General features: G+C 40.5%; 1 long non-coding RNA gene across 1 annotated transcript; it reads left to right on the top strand.

Annotated features, from left to right (window-relative positions):
• Positions 1-34: 34 nt before the first annotated feature.
• On the top strand, positions 35-2,583 carry LOC103903812. The gene is made up of 2 exons (XR_657868.2): positions 35-471; positions 1,453-2,583. It is a non-coding gene; the product is annotated as an uncharacterized LOC103903812 (long non-coding RNA).
• The last annotated feature ends 4,292 nt before the right edge of the window (positions 2,584-6,875 follow it).

Consider the following 6,875-nt stretch of genomic DNA (forward strand, 5'->3'; position numbering starts at 1 on the left):
GGTCGCTGGGCTGCAGCTGTGACCAGGCCCGGGCCCCGGCCCGCCCCTGAGGCGTCAGCGGAGTGGCTCAGCCGACAGGCCGCGCTTCTGCCAGCGCGCGGGAGCCAGTGAAGCTTAATGCTGAAAGTTTTGGGTGCTCACGGGTTTAAACGCTCTTCTGAGGATTTTGGGCACAATCTAACCGCTTAAGCTCTCTCTCCTCTTTTCCTGTTCTTTATGCGGTAGACTTCCTACGCCATGATTTTACACCGTGATCACGGGAGGGTGAGGAGTATGCGCTGCCACCGGGGACATCTCTCGCACGCCGAAGCATCATTCCGGATCAGTTTTTCTTGGCCCGATGGGTGCAAGTTCACAGTGGATTCCATCTCTGGATTTTAAAGAACGCCTCCTGCAATTCCGTCGCCCTGCAAATCCCCACCTCGATGTCCTACAACTGTAGGAGTGAAGAGGAAGGACAGCACTTTTCAGGTGGGAGGGAACATCGTAATTCCAAGGAAGATCTGTATCGTAGCTTCCTTGCTAGTATGTGTCACGCGCTAGCTGCTGTCAAAGCTGGGTTCTTCTGTGGCGAGACGTACAACTGTAGCAAATGTATTACAGCTGGTGTTTTGGCAGCTAACATTTGAAAGAAAACCGATAAAACGTGTTTTTACCTGGTGCGGATGGCACACGCTGCGATTTCGGTAGTGCGATGTTCTTGCTACGCTGGCTTGTGGCCACCAGATGTCACGCGGTGGCCGCTGCTGCTGTCTTACGGAATTCAAGAACAAACTACAGTTACTACTGACTTCTTGTGGTTTTTACCCAAAGACTGGCATTTTAATGAATTTGTACGTTGCTGATTCAACCGTATGATTTGGAGAGTTTTAGTATTTTTTCAGTCATCTGAAAGATTAGAGAAGTATGAAGAGCTTATTTTATTTTTTCCAGTTTAAATAAGCTTGTCATGATCACCTCTTTTTGATAAAACATAATATTCTGAACACAAGCCCTCTTATAAATTACTAGAAAAAAATAACTTTTTTTGTTAATGCTCTATGAGCAAAAAGTGTAGCTGTGGCACTTCTGTGCTTTGGGACATACGCAGTGAAACTTTCCCTATCTGCTCTCCAAGGGTTTTTGTGACACATTAATTCAACAAACAGGTAAACTGGTGTAAACCCGGAATAAACTTCATATTTGGTATGGTCTACCCCAAAGCAGAGGGGAAGACAGCACATAGCACATGCTATATTGCAAGGGCTTTAGGCTCTCACGTGACCAGTTCCCTTACGCTCCTAAACATAGGCAACTTACACTTGCTTTGGGCGCACGTACCGGGCGGCACCTCTAAAGGGCATGCTAAGGCTGAGATGATGGAAGGGGAGGGGTTCCTCCAGAAGTATTTATTCCCTGTGCACTCGCAACAGTTTAACTAGTGTGGATGGTGTGTGAATGACTGTCTTGCAGACCTGGAGTGGCAGAAACTTCTGGATGCAGAAGGACACTTCCATGGAGACCTGTGCAGAACTGATGCCACAATTACAAAGGCATCCAGCCCAGAAGCACTGGTCATTGCTACAAGCTTCTCTATGGATTTCTGCAAGAAACCCCCTTAATGCTGTCGCAGGTCCGTTGAAACTGGTCTGATGAGGGTGCATCGACTAGTGGAGCTTCTGTGAGGTGCCAGCAGCACTGCAAAAGAAAAAAAGTAGTTTGCCCTGGTTACAAGATTTACAAACTTTCAGAAAGCTTTGCACATACGGATTTCCCTACAGGAAATCAAGGAGAACCACGTTTATTCTTTGCCCTTTCCCCCTATGAGTTCCTCAGAGTTCTTCTATAGGAAAGGGTTGTTTCAGTAGTGCTGAAGGATTTGACTGATCATTGTAGCAGCATCACCAAAGATAATGCCAGCTTGTATTGAAAAGAAAATGGCCCAGAAACATCCACTGGCACAACTGCTCCCACTCATTTTTTTCTCGTGAGCAGGAAGAAGTCTGCCAGCACTGCTGTTAGCAGTAATACTGATAGTGTGTGCATACTGAGGATGCGACCCATTCTTGACGCTGCCTGTGCTTACCTCCTGAGGTCTTACTTAACTAACTTACTGCTACAGCTCTTGAAGCGTACCATTGGCCAGCTAGACGGTGTAATCAACGTTCTGTTGATTACTAATGACAACTACCAAACAGATTAAACATTTACTTTTGCATTATTCTCTCATGTATAGTATAAGGAACATAGGCGCCTGAGTCAGGCATATGGATTCCACTCCATAGGCTGAAAATTGAACACCATCAAGTGCCCAAGTCTTTTGCTGGATCTAGATACAAGATGCTAAGTAGAGAATAAAACACAGCAAGATATAAAGTGAGATAACTTGCTATTTAGAATATCTTCCTGTTTAAACATCCGAGCAAACTACCGATGTAGTTGCCAGACACAGATGCAGCAAGATACGTTGTAAAGTCTGGGTGAGATTATAAAGACAATAGTTCTATAGGCAAATGAGGCTCTGCTACTGAGATGAACTTGGTTGTAGATAAATACATGAGATATAATGGAACTACTGAACAAATAAAGTAAACCTGAAGTGAATGCCAAGTTTGCTATTAATATGACTATAAATAATGAATCTGAATCCAAACATAAAAAACAATTGCTAGGATGGAATGTCAAAACAGATACAATAAAAAAGGAATTGCCCCCTTTGGCATATTGTTTTCCACATTGTTATCTAATGCTTCAAGTTCCATCATCACTCGGCAGAATGGACCAGTCTAAACTGGAAGGGGAAGAGCTCAACAAACATACTTCCAATTCCAAAGATCCGCAAGCAGTATTCCCCCATTTTAAATGTCATCATCAGACAGCACACAGTGAGTCATTCTTAATGGCACCTGAATCAAAACACCTGTTAGTGAGTACATATGGAATGTGAAGGTGCTTGTAAAGAACAAGATTATAATTAAAGATGGATTAATTCTAACAGAAATAAGAGAAATAGAACAGATGGTTTACATATTTGTGGGCAGTTATGTTTTTGTGTAATGGTAGTGGAGATGAAGATTTGTAAACAGAATGACTGTATAATGTAGGTTGGAAGGGACCTTTGGAGTCCTTTCCTGACCTCTAGGCCAACACCCCTTCTCAAAGCAGGAATAGCTACAAAGTTAGATCATGCTGGTGAAGGCAAATAATGCCAACATTTGGTTGCTGAAAAGTTACTTGAAATAAAATGTGAAGTAGTATTTCCCTGTATATTTTGCTGTAACTGGGATAACTGATATTCATTGCTTTGATCACATGGAACGAATTTAATGCTGCTTTCATAGAACTGGTATTTTATGGCACCTACACATACACAAAGTAAGGATCGTTCATATGTATAACAAAGAACCCTGGCAAGTGGACAAAAAGTTCCTTTTATTCAGGCCCGGCTCCTCTTTGTGTAAAATCCTGACTCCATTAAATCAATGGCAAAACACACAAAGATATGTGAAACTTAGCTTATTCCAATGTTGCTTTATTAGGAACTGATCAGCAATCACTACTGATGTTTTCCCTTCATTTCCCTAACAGTTTTCAACAGAAAGCAAAACAGATTTTGTTTTAATTTCTCAGCTATTGTCTTCTGAGTGTGTAAACAAAAACAGATTGTGAGAATCATTAACGTGCACCTTTTAACATGCAAAGAACCCTGGAAGTGGACAAAAAGTTCCTTTTATTCAGGCCCGGCTCCTCTTTGTGTAAAATCCTGACTCCATTAAATCAATGGCAAAACACACAAAGATATGTGAAACTTAGCTTATTCCAATGTTGCTTTATTAGGAACTGATCAGCAATCACTACTGATGTTTTCCCTTCATTTCCCTAACAGTTTTCAACAGAAAGCAAAACAGATTTTGTTTTAATTTCTCAGCTATTGTCTTCTGAGTGTGTAAACAAAAACAGATTGTGAGAATCATTAACGTGCACCTTTTAACATGCAACAGTAAGAGTCAGATGAAACTCATAATGCTGCTATTTATACCTAGCTAAATAGTTCATTGTTGCTGCCAGTGAAGAATTAATTTGATTAATTACATGAGAAGCTGATTCATTCATCTGAGACCTGTCCGGAAATATTACAAGATACAAGTACCACGTCTGATAGCACTTAATGTTTTCCAGATACAATTTTAATTTATATGTTTGTGGAAGCAAAAAATCACTCTTACATGGATATACTTCTCCTTTCATGCCCTCTTCACCTACTAATATTTGCCTTCTATAACAGGTGGATAGGTTTGGAAATATTCTAGTCTGTTTTTAAACTCTTTCTTGTCTAAATAACTGAAGTGTGCTGGCAGCTGTCCTAGTTTTCCCTCACAGTAGTTAACTCTCTTTTACTTTGCTGATTTCCTATTTTAATTCTAACTTAAAATTCCTAAGTCGTATTTCAAACTGTCAGAATAATCTTTTATTGCTAAAATAAGTGACTGGACATTAGGAACTCCTAGTTCTAAGTCTGCTGCTTATTATTTACCTTGAACAAAATCTCTTGTGTTTGCTACTTTGTCGTAGCCCCATTAAGAAATCTTGGTCTTAGTGAGGAGGGAGGGAAATACCATTTTTAGCAATTTCACAATATGTATGTATGGAGATTTCTTATGATGATAAATCTGATAATAAGCTTTCTTTTTTAATATATACTAATATAAATAATTAATATTAATAATATTAATATATAACAATATATAAGTGCCAACAACCATTTGTTCACTTAGCTAGATTTTCACCCCTCTGCACGTTAACTAAGTAATACTTATTCTGTCAAGTATCGTCACTTATCAAAGAGGATTGCCTGGTATTCAAAAGGCAGTAGGATGATGATTCCCAGTGATTCTCATTTTTTCTGTTGAGAATACTGAAATAAAGGTTAATGGCTTTGTCAGTACTACCTCGGTATGTGACAGGATTGGCTCCATCCATGTTTGGTACATAAATTTAGCTGTTTATGATTGAGGATCCCCACTAACGTAGTGCTGAATCATAGCATGGCCAGGAAGTAAAACAAAAATATAAGGGGGATAGTATAATAATCCTGTGCTGTTTGGCTATTGGAACAGCCTTTAGGTTGTTTATTTTTAGGCAGGAAGAGGTTTCACCCTTAATCCGAATGGAAACCTCCTGTTGATGCTGTTGGGATGTCAGCTTCTGAGACAAGGGCAGTCCAGTCCTCAGTACAGGAAGACACTAAGTACCTGTGTGTCACCCGCTACTCGGGAACTCCCAGAACTGAAACTAGCATTAACTGCTGTTTATCATAGACAAGTGATCTTTTATACCTTGTTAAGAAGACTCCTTGCTGTACAGCTTTGTATTAAAATCCTTTCACTAAGGATTTAATTCCTTTTCTATGTTACATTGCATAATTTCAAGCATCTGAGTTAGACACGGTCATCCACAGATACTCATTACAACCTAGTCCATTGGCTAACTTACAAAACCTGGCATACTATTGCCATAAAGTATCAAATATCATAGGGGTTCGTGGATAACACAGTGCTTGCTAAGTGTGGCATCAGTACAGCAGGCCAGATTCCCTGCCTATACAAGTTGCCACGGCTTCAGAAAAGTAATTTTCTATTTTCAGTGAACCTGTGTATCTATTACATCTGACCTAGACCACGGTTTCTTTCGTAGCTTTCTGACAGGAAATACTTCTGACTTGTAACAAAGTACAGGATTTCTCTATTCCAGACAAAACTGTTTTTGTGGTATGACCAGATGATCCTCAGCAGTTTTACCCAGGGAAAGAATTTTTCTCAGTGATTCCAAATTCACTTTGATCATTTAGTAGTAATAAAGTCTTGATAACTCTGAAGCTCTGATATATCTTTGTTTCTCCATTAATGAAGTGTATTAAGGAGGTTTAAATTTATAAAGACTTTTTAGTGAATTTAAAATCAATATTGGATGCGAGTTCTGTTTTTTCTCTTTGTTGTATTTGTACAACATTAGTTATGTGAGCTAGTTGTTAAATCACTCTGATTTCTCAGGAAAAAAAGTAAGCATACGATGCATATAAAATGGGAGGACGGATGTTAGCGTTGATGGGGAAAAAAGTAAAAATCCTAAAGTCTATCTGATTGCATAAGAAGTATAATTACCAGTGGCCTCACCAGTGCTGACTTGGGGGGAAACAATCACCTCCCTTGACTTACTGGCCACACTGTGTATGTAGCCCAGTATATGCTTGGCCTTCACTGCTGCATGGGAGTTTGCATTTGCCTCTGTTGAACTCCATGATTTTTCCACTGGCTCATTCCTCTCGTTTGCTGGGATCCCTGTGAATGGCAGCTCAGCCCTCCAGCATATCAACCATCCCCCCAGTTTGTATCATCCAAAAACCCAGCAAGTGTGCGTTCCAGCTCATTGTCCAGGTCAATGATAAAAGTGTTAAATGGCACTGGCCCTAGTATTAATGCTGGAGGAATGCCACTAGTAACCAGCTTCCAGTTAGACCTTTGTGGTGGGTTGACCCTGGTTGGATGCCAGGTGCCCACCAAAAGCCGCTCTATCACTCCCCTCCTCAGCTGGACAGGGGAGAGAAAATATAATGAAAGGCTCATGGGTCGAGATAAGGACAGGGAGATCACTTGGCAATTACTGTCACGAGCAAAACAGACTTGACTTGGGGAAAATTAATTTAATTTATTACCAATCAAAATCAGAGTAGGATAATGAGAAATAAAAACTAAATCTTAAAACACCTTCCCTCCACCCCTCCCTTCTTCCCGGGCTCAACTTCACTCCTGTGATAGATTTTCTCTATCTCCTCCCACCTCAGCAGCACAGGGGGATAGGGAATGGGGGTTGTGGTCAGTTCATCACACATTGTCTCT

Source organism: Aptenodytes forsteri, unplaced genomic scaffold, assembly GCF_000699145.1.
Source record: "Aptenodytes forsteri isolate BGI_AS27 unplaced genomic scaffold, ASM69914v1 Scaffold171, whole genome shotgun sequence".
In the NCBI taxonomy this organism is placed as follows: Eukaryota; Metazoa; Chordata; class Aves; order Sphenisciformes; family Spheniscidae; genus Aptenodytes; species Aptenodytes forsteri.